Below are 15,004 nucleotides of genomic sequence, written 5' to 3' on the forward strand. Positions count from 1 at the left end.
CCCTGCAAATGCAGCAGTTGACACAAGCTGTAGTTCAGGGCTTACACTACCTGATGCAAGCAGTACACAGCGAATACATGAATACATACAGGATGTGTGAGTTGCCTGACATCAATTTTAATTTATATATGTGAGTAGGAGTAAGGTGTCAGCCCCTAGGTCCCTAGGTTGTCAGTGAATGTCCTATGCGTTGTCTCTTAATCAAAGCCAGGGCATACTGAACATGCCTACATCTGCCTACAGGGACATCAGCATGGGGTTCCTCCTCCAAGTCCTCCTGTGACTGTGGCTGTGGTGACCTAGGCACTGGTATATATGTGGCTCTACTTTAGTGTGCAATGCTGCACTATGTGCTGCAACTCGTAGTATAGCTTCTACAAAAGTCATAAATGTTTATTGAACATATTCGGTTTTATATGATTGATGCTGTGTATCCATTCCCTTTGCTGAACCTGCTGCAGCTGTTTTCACAGGATCATATTGTGTAGGATAGCATATACTGTGAATATCTGTGCACATGTGGCTGGAGTATACTGCAGGGCTCCACCCTATATATCTAGGCACTGGAACCGTGACTTCACAAGCCCAAACACATGCTCAATGATGTTCCTAGTTTGTTCCTAGTTTGTGCTTGTGGCTGATTATGTAATTCTTCCATGGGTTTGTGTGTATTTCTGATGGGTGTCATTATCCACGGTTCCAGGGACTAGTCAGCATCCCTCAGTAAATGGCCTGTGGGATGTCTCTCCTAGCAAACGTCTCGTACAGCTCTGATGTGTGCCAGATATGGGAGTTGTGATAACTACCAGGGCTGCCAGAACACACATTCAGGATAATCACCTGGGCATTGCACATGACCTGGCAGTTGATAGATTGATACCCCTTGTGGTTAATGTAGATTGTACTCTGCTCACCAGGTGGTGCCTTGATGTGTACATGTGTGCAATCTATTGCACTCAGTATTTCAGGGTAGTGTACTACATGGTAGAAGTGTTGTATATTGCTGTCCCTCACCTCAGGGGAAAGGGAAAAAAATATGTGCTCATTGGTAGGCTGTCCTGTATGCAGATGCCTGTGACACACCCATCATGTCCACAGTTGGTCTTTGAAAAGTACCTGTAGCTAATGTCCTAAGGGCTACATATACCTTTGTTTCCACTGGGATAGGTTCCCCTCTGTTAGCTCTGGGTCTGAGTTTAGGGTGGCAGAGGTCAGTGAGTTCTTGTAATATGTTCAATCCACCCTGTAGTGCTCTACAATCTCCAGCTCATGTAACTCCTGGAAGGTTTCCCTGGGCCTTAACACTCTTCTCCTTCTCAGCCTAGGCCTATTGTCAGCAGCACCAGCAGCAGTGACCAACATCTATCCCATACAGATGTAGCATAACTGCAGCAACCACTAGCATTATCCTATTTAGAATTCCCAAGTCTCTACTCCAATGGTCCAGAAGACTGAGTGAAAATCAGAATGTGGGGTGCATGCATACTTTATACAGTTCTGCTTTAGGTCCATTATGTGGGATTGGCTAATTATGATGCAGTTCCCCTGGGTAGAATATAACTGACATAATTTAAAGGCCCTGCTTTAGTGTGCAATGCTGCACTATGTGCTGCAACTCGCAGTATAGTTTTTACAAAAGTCATAAATATTCATTGAATATATTCATTTTTATATGATTGATGCCTACATCATCACTGTACATGGGTAGTTTGCTTGCACAAACACTCTAAGCTATGCAGCATGCCACAAAAACATGGTCTGGGAACAAAAAATCCTAAAAATAATAAGACACACACCCCTGATGTCATCCACATCCAGTGGGAATATCAACATCGTGTTGGAGCCTGCACGAAGTGGATATGTGGACACAGTTGCTCCTTTTCGCAGTTCAGGAAATCCACCTCATTTGTATACATATCCCTGCTGACAGCCTAGAAACTACATGGTTCATAGCCATGTGAGCTGAGTAACAGCACTTACACACCATTGTACGGACCCGACGCAAGGTCCTACAGTACATTTGTGAAAACCAAATTAGAAATGTTATTTTTATTTACTTTTTTTTCATTTATGTTAAGCATGTTTGCTCATTGCGGTGCATAGTGCAAACATGTTGAAATTATTAGAAAAGACTGTTATTAATTGTACATATTCCCTTCCTTTTTCAGGCATCCACAATATAACTTTTGCACATATAAGTATGTGATGTAACATTTTCAGGGGTGTTATTTCCATATTTGAGGACTTTTACATCCCCTTCTGTCTGTGTAGACTCCAGTACTTGGAAAAATTCTGTATACACTATGAACAGTGACACAGAGTCTAAACAAATGCCTTTGTGCTTGTTTGATCACTCCACCTGGGTCATTTGCATAAGATTCAACTGCTTATGAGGAAATTTGCATTCCACAGAACTTTCTCTATTTGTACGTACTTGCGTGCTGCTAAGCAACACTTACTGAATCTAAAATTGTTTGTGCTTATGTACACCTCACTCTGTGATGCATACACCAAAACAAAAATCATGTAGGCTTTATTGAATTCCCCCATATTCTTCAAGGAATATATTTTCCTGGATATAGATTAATTTAATCCCAAGTAAAATGAAGCAACATATTTCTGCTATCAACATAACATAAATGACTCCGTCCTTGTTCATTGTAGTAATACATAATGCCTGACTGATGTATAAGAATAAATCCAGCCCAATGGAAAGAAAGCAATGAAGTTATTGTATAGATGTACTCCCAGCATCAAATAAAATAACTTTGGTTTCCTTGTTCTCTAATATATAAACTGAAAACTAACAAGCTTTCTAATGCAGGACTACTTATAATAGAAACATTCTAGACATGGCTACCTCCCACACTGGAATCTATAATATAAAATCAAAGCTAGTTAATTCAGAACATATGGAATAAGTTTGTTAGCTAGGTTAACATGGACCTTTTGCAGGGAAAACAATTGCTTTTATTGCATAAAGGATTTAAACTCACTTCAGGAACCAGAATGATGAATTATATTTGCAGTATATACTGGCAGATAAGACATAAAAAAATAGTAGGAGTCAGAATTGATTTTTACCTTTGTTCAAATAAATTTTATTATGTGATCAACCTCAAGTGACCTAGAAGTCTCTCCTGACCATGGGTACAGCAGATTGCTGATACAGTTCAGAAAGGCACTACATTAAAACAGCCCACATATAAAATAGATCACCTCTAATTCTCAAACAGCTGAAAGAAGAAAGGTTTAGTTCCTAGAGCCGGCATTTAATTGCTGTGCACTACAAATTAGTTATTGCAAGCTACTTGCTAAAAACCTCACACATGAACTATTCTACAGATAATGCATCTGTGGCTGTTTGTAAACTGAGGCAGAAAGCCTTCAAATATTCAACGTTTGCACACTCTGAAGATAACCACACAATGCAAATTTAAAAAAAATAATAATTATAAAAGTATGATCAAAATTATATAGATAAACCAGGTTTATAAATGCTGTTAGTTATAGTGTCTGGCATAAGAGCTACATTTACTTTGATACTGCAGTAGAATAGCAAAAAAAAAATGAGCATTAAGTATTACAATTTTATAAACTTCTAAAGTAAAGTAAACAGTAGTCAGGTTAATTACTGTTACCATTAACATTTAATACTATATTATTATTTCCACTATTTAAATGACATTTATTATCAGCTTGAAAGTTCATGCTGCTGTTATTAATTTATAGTCATGCCAGCAATAATATCAATAGGAATAAATCAGAAATCGTACCATTTGCATTTAATTTATTTTGGGAAAGTGGATTTTGTTTATTCCCTTTCTAACTAATCTGCTGTAAATGTCTTTTGAAACGGGATTGCTTCTATGTAAATTTTTCAGCAGTACAAAGAATGCAAAAGGTGACTAAAGTATTAAAACCCAAGACCATAAAATGATGCTCCTAGCAGATAATGTCCTTAACCCATTGAACTATATTGCCACTGGCAGTAACTTATTTCCTCGGTTGTATCACTGTAGTGAAGCAGAAATCAGTAGAAAATGTAATCTATTTGTTTGTATTACCAGTGGCTTCTTCATCATAAAAAATGTTAATTATTAAAAAAATAACAGCGCAACAATGTTTTTCTTATTTTTCTTTATCATTTTAGTTGCTGATCTGAATTGTATAGATGTGGACTTGGCACCTTCTCACCTGTTTATGCTTTTTCTAGCACCGGGTTTTAAACATATTTAAAATAGCATTTGATAGAGTGAATCTCATTTACAGATGTGGCCTTCTGTTGCATTCTCCAACTCTTTCTCTCTGTGTCTCTCTCTCCTTCTTTCTCTAGACATACACAGATATGCATGCACATACTCACACACATGCTCTTGCATGCACGCATATGCATGCATGCATATATATGTACACACACACGTGCACACACACACACGCACACACACACACACACACACACACACACACACACACACACACACACACACACACACACACACACACATAATATAAGAAAGGATGCACATACTAACATTAAGTGAAGGAATAACACACACAAGCAAACACAACCATAGCAAGCCCAGAGGACATTAATATGTACAGTATGCAACCATGTAGCTCTATGCAAGAAAAAACTCATTCCCTTAAATGTTTTTACATCTTTATAATATCGCTCCAGAATAAGCTGAATGTTGCTGTCTTGCAGGAAGATGTTAATTGTGATACAGTTAGGATTTTAAAGTCTGCAGTTGAAAAAATATATATAAAGTAGGGATCAAGTGAATGTGACAGTGTGTTGGAAAGAAAAATAAATTAACCCATAATACTGACATTTGAATAGGTGATGAAGGGAGAATGACAGAGTAAAAGAAATTATTGCAAAAATGAGAAGTCTTACTGGGCAAGTGGGTCATTTTGATGAAAACTTGTAGTGATGAGAATCATATGCAGAACTTATTGAGTTTTTTTTTTTGGCTAATGGTATTGAAGATTTTAAAATCTCACAGTCCTTCTGAATGTTAATATAGTTTTGGCTCAATAAGAGAAACCAAACTCCAAATCATATAATGGAATAGTGACAATTTCAGAAATGCGTTTTTATTTTTTCCTAAACCACTGACCATTCAAAGCATGAACTTTATATATATATATATATATATATATATATATATATATATATATATATATATTAAAGAAACAAAAAGGAAACTGAAATATAGTTCACAGAATATAGAGTAGTTATGCAATTTCAAAGCAATTATCTCAGCACAGGGATTCTAAAGATGCCTTAAAATGACATGCTTCATGACAAATTGGTTTGGGGCCTGCAAAGTGAAAATGCACAGAAACATTGCTCATCTGTGTTCAATCTGACTTTGTGAAACCTAATGAGATACCAGTTTTATTAAAATTAAATGCTAAAGAGGCTCAGTACGTGAGTACTCCTGCACAAGACATGAAATGTCTGCAGAGACTTAACCTAGGCAATGAAGAACTGAATAATGCTCAGCAGAAAATGAATAGTAAAAGTGATTTTCTTTTTGTTTGAAGAGGACAGTAAACTCCACGTGTTATTTGCAATCTGCAAACTTGCATGTTTACTGAATCACACCAATGCCAGGATATAAGCCAATGAGACTGAAGCTTGATAAAGCTGCAGCAGTTTCAGTAACATACAAACAAAACTTTCAGCATTTGTTGCTTTAGAGACCTATGTCGGTTATCAAACCCTTATCCCATTAACACTTATCTCATTTTGCACATACTCAAGTTGTTGAGCAGAACCCCTTTTCCCAACATTTATACTATTTCAGTTATGATTTATATAAGTGACAGAGTGCGGTGATGATGCCCACATAAACAATAAGAGTATAAGAGGTGAAGCTCTCTAGAATTACTCTATTTTGCTCATCTAATTATTTATTAATTCATTTATTTATCTGTTTATTTACATACTCACATATCTACTTACATATTCAAATTTGTTAACTGTGTGTCTTGACACGCCAAGCTGGTCTCAAAAGGAACAAAAATCGAACTGAGTGATAAAATAATAAAATTTATTGTTTAAAAGAGTTAAGAGCTTTCACTTGCTGTGCTGCGAGCTTCTTCAGAACTTCATTACAATGTAGCAAACAGATTTAAATAACTTCTTTGGTGCCAAAATAGCGCTACATTAAAGCTACATATACAGTGTAACAAATGTAATTCTGATGAATATCAAAATGAAAAAAAAATGTACTGATTGTATTCACACTATAATAACACAACAATAAAATTGCACATCTCTAACCCAATAACCTAACTAAAATAAGTAAATATGTCAATAGTGTAACTTGTTTCATAAATCAATACAAATATATTATTAAATAATATAGTAATATTACATATTACATAAAAATATATTACATTTATATAATGATTTATAAATTTAATTGTAATATTGGCTTAATAGTAACAAAATCATTCAATCCTGGTGCAGTCGAAGCATCTGTATATAACTGCCACTATATTTCTTTAAAGGACAATAGTCCTTTATAATCTCCCCCTTTAGAATCTATTTGAACACTTTCAAGGATGGCAAACTTAAAAGAATGTGTTACCACATCTTTTGACATGTCTATATAAAGCATTTTTTGTGAAGTTTACTTCTTCAAGTAATACTGATGGCCTTCCATATTTAGATACATATAACTCTAAAGGCGATAGCTGTTTTAAATCTCGACTATATAGAAAGAACATATTTTTTAACAGCTATTTAGAATTTTCTAGTAATCATCCCAGAAAATTATTTGTAAATATATTTAAGGGTCAAATTATAAGAGCTATCAGAATGACCTCTACATTTTCTGAGATGTTAGAAGAAGTGTCTTATATTACTTCGTTGTTCAAAGATAGAGGTTATGATACTAATATGATGAATCGCATATGTACATCAGTTATCAAAGAATGGGGTAAAAAATATATACTATTGTTAGGCCAGAAGTATTTCAGTAGAGGCAATAATTGTGAAAATCAGGTTCAAAATAGTACGCTTTGTACTACTGACTATGGGAGAACATGTGTTTTAGAATATGGCCCACATATTAATAAAATTAAGAAAATTATAGTTAGTAATTGGAATATTATATTAACGGACCAGGATATAGTTAAAATAGTAGGATCTCAACCTATTTTTGTTAACAAAATGGGGCGTAACATTAAGAATTATCTTGAAGGGGGTGGCATTAGCAAGCATTTGACCCAGAAGTATACCACTAAGTTTGGGAAGTGCAAGCAATGCCACACCATTTTAGAGGAAGGTAGTGCCACTTTGGAAAATGTTAATAAAACAAATATTGGGTTTATTCAAGGCAATTGTAACACCAGACATACAGCCTGTTCTGGATTTTATATAGGAAAAACAGAGAGAAAGCTGAACAAACGTATATATGCACATTTAAATAGCATTAAGATAAAGGATGAAAAAAATGCTTTATATAGACATGTTTGGGAATAATGACTTCTAATCACAATGGTGACACATTTCATATTATCTTAAAATGTGAGTGGTCTCACAGGTATAGACAAAAAGGAAAGAATACTTAATTATGTTAAGATAAGCAGAATGCAAATAGCAATGCTACAAGAGACACATTTGGAAAGATCTGAGCATGTGAATTTCATACAGAAAGGATTTCATGATGGATATTCAGCAGAATATCTGAGACAAAGGAAAAGAGGAGCACTTATGTGCATTTGCTAGAGCTTCAATACTGATAGAAGAGGGAAAAGGTTAATAATGCTAGATTTATGGTAATAAGTAGCTACTGGCAAGTGATGATGATGACACTGGCATGTATTTATATTCCAACTAAAACTACTATTATGGAGCTTAAGAAAAATTTGGGAGAAATAATCAGCTTTCAGCAGGGAATAATACTTACAGATGGGGGACTGCAATTTGATTTGCAACATTGAGGATGTATCTGTTTCTATATAGGTAAAACTAATTGTAAGTTTAAACATTCATATGTTTAACTATGTTTGACTATGTATGATGAAGTTTTACCATTTCTATGTTGTTTTAATGTGACTTTACCTTTAAGACTGTATTATATTTCTGAATCATTTTATTTGATTTGGTTTCTGATTGGCTGGCAATGACTGTTTATTGTATGGTTTTAACTAGAGTTGTGTCTGTTTGAAAAAGAGTTTTGACTCAAAAGCTTGACAATAAACTCTCTTGTGTGGGCAGTCATGCCTTTGTTTACTTTGTTTTACTTTAATTTGGATTATTGAGGCATGTTCAGCTGCTTTTTCCATCTGCTTGCTTTGTAGTTTGTTGAAATCAAGAAAAATCACAAATGGAAATATTTATGGATGACTTAAATATTTCAAGGTTGGAGGTAAATGAGACTCTACAATTAATAGTTAAAATAGGAGGAGATGAGATAAAAACAGCGATATAAAACCAATCTACAGGAAAGTCTCCAGGAATAGATGGCATTCCAGTGGAAGTTTGACACTTAGGAGGTAAGAAAGTGATACAGATCTTGAAGGTTTTGTTTCACAGTAACAGCATTTTAAATGAAGAGGAAGCACCAACATCCTAGTAAAAAGCTGTGGTGGCTGTAATACCTAAAGATGGTAAAGATTCATCAGACATAACTTCATACAGGCCCATTTCAATTTTAAATCATGATTTTAAAGTGTTTATGTTTATAATAGTTAAAAGAATGGCAAATATGTTGCCAGAATCGATAGATATGGATCAGTGTGGTTTTGTGGATGGGAGGCAACCATTTGACAACATTAATAGAACAATGATGATTTAGATGGAAGCAGAATATAAGAAATTACCACTGTTGGTGAGTCTTGATACAGAGAAAGCATCCAACAGAGTAAGCTGGGATTATATGAGTGGGGCAATTGATGCATTTATATTCCCTGATTCAATAATAAGGTTAAATAGGAGGATATATGAGAGATGAAAGTCAAAAGTCAGAGGGGATGGTCCCTCTCTGATAAGTTGCATCTGAATAGAGAAACAAGGCAGGAGTGTGCTTTTTCTCATTTATTATTTGCATTATATTTTGAACCATTAGCAAAGGAAATAAGGGACTCAGAAATTCAAGAATATAATTGGTATAGCAGTCAAGAAACGTTAACTTTATTTGTAGATGATATTATTTTGTACCTGATAAAAAAAACAGAAAAGGATATCTTAGTGTTGAGGAACATTCTGAGACAGTTCCATGTTTTTTCAAGATATAAAATTAATGAAGATAAAATAAAGTCTGTAGCTATAAACAATAGCTGTAGCAATATGTGAACCCTAAGTGAAAGACCTGCACTTTTTTAATTTTTAGTTGAATCAAGAACAGAAGCTGTTATTAAACAAGAGATATTTGATAGGCCAGATAAAATACTGCATGGTAACTATAAAAATCAATGAGAGGAAGTCAGAAAAGATTTGGAATACAGATGAGATAACAAATTCACAATGAAGCAATGGGAGGACATATGTATGGCTCCCAAATATGCAACAGAGTCTAAAAGATTTAGGATTTTTGCTTGGAAGTATTTGCATATATACTTTCATACCCCAAGAAGACTGTGGAGAATGAATGTAATTCAGCAAATGATTTTCTGAGCTGGGTTACAGGCTCTGAGTTGACTAGATTTAGTAAGACCTTTTTAAATTTTATTCTAGTGGCTGCCAAAAAAGCAATTACTAGAAAATGGAACTCAAAATCTAAACTAAGTGTACTTGAAGTAGTGAATATTGTAATAGAGATACAGGAACAGGAATTGGGATCTTTAGAAAGGGGTAGGAGCAAATTAAATAGAAAAAAAATCAATATTGTGGGAAAATACATGCAGAAAATATGTTTTGGAGGAAGAACGAGGTTTAAGAACAGGCAAGAACTGAACAATTTATGTAATGTTGGGTTGATTATATTGTATAGAAAAATATGTTATGTTTAATGTTTGTAAATGCAAACTTGTTAATATGTTTTTTTATATACATGTAAGTTTGTCTGTGTCACAAGTGATAATTCAATAAAGGTGTTTAAAAATGCTGTATACCCATTAAGTCAGCTTTACTCCTTCAATAGTGCTCAGTCCAATCTGAAAAAGTAATCTGTAACAAGAACACAATAGGATGCATAAAATAATGTATGTTTTGTCTACAACTATTTTGGAGTACCTACATTTTAATTCTGTTTCAGTAGTCCAAGCTGCATTAAGGCCAATGTCTTCTGCATCAAAGCAGGAAATCTAGATGAAAAACAATGCTGATAATGCAACTGCAAGTGGTGTAGTTGCAGCAGATAGTTCATTCAGGTTCTTTCCTTTTTTGAAATTCCCAGTTCTTTGTGAAGTGAAAATGTAAATTGCTTTGAGTCAGATGCTTATTTCCCCTTGCAGATATTTGAAGTTCTGCTATTTTGCTCATAGCACTGTTTTCAAAATGTTCTACATTTCCTTAAGATTTAAATTTTTAACATTTTATTATTTGTATATTTTGCAAAAAGAATGTGAAATGCTCACAGTTGTCCATCAAAAAGTGGTAGTGTACATAAGGGCAAAATGTTATGCTTATTTTTTAGTTATACTCTAATAGTGGTTTAGGACCCATAAAGCATAAGACCGAAGCCCATATCAGCACATGCCTTTGCTTTTTGCAAATGCAAATGTTTTTGCCCCCTAATCAAAGCTGCTGTGTTTTTTGGAATTTGTCTTGCTTTACACAATAACTGCTAGCAAGAATGAGGAATCTAAAGGATTAAATGCTTTAGAGTTGTTCTAAATATTGTCTTTCTTAAGAAAATGCAGTAGATCTAAGTTAAACACAAACATAAGGAGCATTTGTGCATATACATATACATGCATATACATATACATATGCATTTATGAATACAAATCAACCACCCATTTATATATACATACAAGCATACACAATATGTACAGGCACACATGCATTCATGCATAAACTCTTAAATATTAAATACCCATACATAGGTTCATAGGTTCATATGTTCATACTAGGCTATCTGCCCTAGGGCATTTATAAGCCTAGCCAGAATGTGTTTGGCTTTCGCCACCCATTTTAAATTTATTTTGCTATGCCCTTTTTCGAGGTTAGTATACTGTGCCTCTGTCTAACAGTGACACAGAAGTGATACCCAGGGTAAACCTACAATCTCCCATCCACTCATCAAGATTCCTCTTGAAGAGAGTCAATGAGGGACTCTGCCTAACCTGGACTGGGATTTTATTCCAGAGTGAAGGGAGCCTCTGGGTTATGAATCTGTCCCTCCAGCATGTCCTATTTATTTCAGTGCTGAGGTTCAAGTCTCTCGACCGTGTAGCTCGATGGGATTTAGATTTTCTGAGGTGCAGCATGTCCATTAATTCTGGGTTGGACATGGCTTTATACGTCAGGCACAGATCGCCTCTGAAAAAGCGGTATGCCACTGAGTAGAGCTGGAGTTTCTTTAACCGGGCAGCATATGGCATCTGTTTGAGCCCTTTGATCCTCTTGGTGAGGTACTTTTGGGGTCTTTCCAGTTGCTGCAGGTGTCTGGCAAGGTACATCCCAAAAGGGGCATTGTACTCAATTATGGGCCTGATGAGGGATGAATAAAGAGGCATGATGACCTCCCCTGATCTAGATGTGAATCCCTTCATGATTAGGTGGGCTATATAAAATGTTTTTCTAACCACTTTGGCTACGTGGTTGTCAAATGAGAGATTGCTATCAACTTGGGTCCCCAGGTCCCTAATTACTTCTTCTGTACTTAATGGATTACCACCTATGTGGTAATTTATGGGCACTTTGTTTTTGCCAAAGGGGATGACTATACACTTTTTGGCATTTAGCTTGAGGCCATGGCTCTGGCACCAGTTGTCTGTTTCTATGAGGCCCTTTTGGAGGATGCTTACGTCGGCTGGAGAGTCAGTTATGGCACCCAGTTTGCAGTCATCTGCGAACTTGGTCAGCCACAGTCCTTCCATGTTGGCCTGTACCTCTGAGAAATATATACCGAACAAGAGAGGTCCCAGGACTGAGCCTTGTGGGACACCACTTGTAACTGGTTTGGAGTCTGACATGGCTCCAGCAATTCCAACCATGTGGGTTCTGTCCTTGAACCAGTTTGCAATCCATCTAGTGACATAGGGGTTTATATTTAAGCTGGTGAGCTTATCTATAATGCCAGAGTGGGGTATTGTATCAAAGGCTTTTGCGAGGTCCAGGTAGGCTGTGTGGACCACCTTCTCCTCGTCAATGGCCTTGGTGACTGTTTCAAAGAAATCAACCAGGTTTAAGAGGCAGGATCTGCCCTTAACAAAGCTGAACTGGGTAGGATCCAGTGTCTGTAGGTCCCCAATATCTTTATTTATGAGGTCCATGATGATCCTTTCCATAGCTTTGCAGACCAAGCTAGTCAGGCTTATGGGGCAATAGTTTCCAGGATCCGTTGAGGGACCACCTTTATGGAGAGGGACCACTGTTGCTGTACGCCACTCTTTGGGCACATATCCTGTAGTAAGGCTGAGATTGAACAGTAGTTTTATGTTTGGGTTTAGCTCTTCTTGGAGTTCATGTAGGACGCAGCCCGGGACACCATCTGGTCCCATTGATGCTGTGTGTTTTGCTTTGGAGAGGGCAGCTCTTACCTGAGCATCTGAGATGTCAGTGGGGCAGCACTCTGCTGGGATAGATATTTGCCCTTTTGGTGGGGGGGGGGTTTGCGCTGAACCTGTCAGCTAGGATGTTGGCAATGTCTGTGGGTTCAGTGTATTTTTTGTCATTTTGGACTAATTCTGAGCATATCTGGGAATTACCACCCAGGTTCCTAACATAACTAAAGAAAGCCTTGTGATTATCCTTACTGTTCTGTGCAATTTTTCTCTCGAAGCTGGCCTTAGACAATTTTATGAGTGCCCGTAGTTTTTTGCTAATACTGATCAGTGATGCCTTCCCTTTTTGGGATTTTGCTCTATCATTTAGTAGCTTCCTCCTTCTATTGTATAGTTTGCTTATGGCTGGGGTCCACCAGACAGGACTTCTGCCTTTGGAGGATTGGGTCTTGGTTATATTTGGGATCGCATGATCCATGCATTCCTGAAGGTGTTCATAGAATGCGTTTATAAAGGATTCTGTGGTCTGGGCCGTATTTTACACAGGCCCGGGGGCTTTGAAGGATTCCACCTCGGTTTTGAGGAGTGTGAAATTTGCTTTAGAGAAGTTTTTCACTGTGGTTTTCTGGGCTGGGGTGGGGTCGGGATGTGAATATCCAGTGAGATTAGTTTATGGTCTGATCTTACCAGTGAGGGATACACTTCTGGTCTGGAGCAGAGTCCCCATGTTGGTGATGATCAGGTCCAGTATGTTTTCTCCTCTTGTGGGAGTGGTAACAAGTTGTTCCATAGCATTTGAGTTTATAAATTCTAGGAACCTTTGGGCTAGGGTGTTGGAGCTAGAGTAATGCTCCCAGTCTATGTTTGGGTAGTTGAAGTCGCCCAATATAATGGTGTTTGGAGAGACCTTCATATTTTCCAGTGTTCTCAGGAAGGCCGAGTGGGGTTCCTGGGTTTGGGAGGGTGGTCTGTAGCAGGCTATAAACTGGAAGGCAGTTTTACCCACTGTTAGTTGCACATGGATAGTCTCTGATGCTTCGTGCTTTGCCACCAACCTGGAGGTGTGGGTATCTTTGATGAATATCGATACTCCCTCCTTTTGTGGTTTGGTCCAAGTTTTGGGGCCGAAAAGCATGGTATGAGGTATAACCTGGTAGTGCTGGGGTGCTCTCGGGAGCCCTGAACCAGGTTTCTGTTACTGCACAGATATCGATATTCTCCATGCTAAGGAGAGTTTCGAGTGCATGCATCTTGAGGTTTAGACTTCTGGCATTGAGTAGCATTACTCTTAGTTTCTTATCCCTTGTGATACCTATGGAGGTGGGTTTGTCTTTTGAGCCTTACCTAAAAAAGGCACTATGGGGGTAGCAAGAGCCTTTGCCAGTATCTGAAAGCCCAGGGGTGACAGGTGCAAGCCGTCCCTAGCGAAGCATCGTGGCTTGTCGAGCATATCATCCCAAGCTGACAGGCATTGGATCCCCTTTGAATGACACCAGTACTTAAGCCAATTGTTGAAATTGATCATCTTGTCTTCATATTGTGGCATCATTCTTGGTGAGGGTAAGATGCCACTCAAGGTCAGAGTCATACCGGCCTGGGCTACATGCTCAGAGAGCTCCTTTATGTCTCTTTTCATGTAGTCCAGGGAGGTACATCACAGGTCATTCACACCAGCATGGACAATGACTGAGTCATATTTGTACTTGTCTTGGAGTGACCTGAGTGCTTGTGTTATGTGGCGGATCCTAGCGCCTGACAGGCTGCTCACCATGACCCTCTTCTTGTTCAGCCTGGCGAGCAGGACGTCAGTGTGCCTGATGTTAGAGTCACCTATTACAAGTGTATCAGGTGTGTTGTTTAGTCTTAAGGGCTGTGACTGTTCGGCACACTGGCTTTATGAGATATGTGTTGCACGTGTTTTGTTTTGGGGTAGCGGTTGCTTGGGTGTCTGCTTTGGAGGTCTCTGCTGCTTATGCAGATCTTTATTTAGAGCCTCCAAGTATGTTTTTCTGTGATTATGTGTTTGATTTGCTGTCGTGGTAGGTCTATGTGAGACTGGAATTGTAGTGAGTGTGGTTTCCTTCTCCTCCTGACTGGTTATGCCAGTACTGAGTTGAGAGAGCTTAGCCTCCAGTTTGGCTATATGGTTGCATCTCTCACATGTGTTGGAATTTGTTGGGAGGAGGAGAGGGTTGTCTGTGTACATGAGGCAGTTGTAACATTGCCTCAAGATTCCCAGATTCACCAGCTGGACCGGAACACTCATGCACATACATATATACTTATCTACACAAATATTTATTTATGTATATAGTCACACATTCATACACATATACTCATATAGTCAAACATTCATGCATGTATATGGATA

This window comes from Protopterus annectens, chromosome 11.part0 (assembly GCF_019279795.1).
Source record: "Protopterus annectens isolate FY-2018-M chromosome 11.part0, PAN1.0, whole genome shotgun sequence".
Taxonomy (NCBI): Eukaryota; Metazoa; Chordata; order Ceratodontiformes; family Protopteridae; genus Protopterus; species Protopterus annectens.